This window comes from Odontomachus brunneus, unplaced genomic scaffold (assembly GCF_010583005.1).
Source record: "Odontomachus brunneus isolate Ranch 3 - 2012 unplaced genomic scaffold, Obru_v1 Obru_scaffold_109, whole genome shotgun sequence".
Lineage (NCBI taxonomy): Eukaryota > Metazoa > Arthropoda > Insecta > Hymenoptera > Formicidae > Odontomachus > Odontomachus brunneus.
In genome coordinates this window covers 1,209,442-1,209,775 of record NW_022639559.1, presented here as the reverse complement: position 1 = coordinate 1,209,775, position 334 = coordinate 1,209,442, and positions in this window count along the sequence as shown.

The window sequence follows — 334 nt, the reverse complement described above, 5'->3', positions numbered from 1 at the left end:
TCCCGACGGTTCCGGGACGCGCGCTTTTTCAGTAATAATTATCGACTCTCGCGTTTATCGAGGTGGTGCGGCCTTCCCGCATCTGGCGCCCAACTATCGCGGATATCTTACAAGTTAGTGGCGTGTCCGGGAGCCGACGGCAATTTGTCGACGCGGCTAACAGGCGACTGTTTGCCGTCGCTCGCGAAATTCCGTTCGCGAGTAGCGTCGCAAATTTAACATATGATTAACATATGCATATAACTATATATAATTATAAATAATTTTATGATTATATATATGATTATATATATATATGTATATATATATATATATATATATATATATATATATA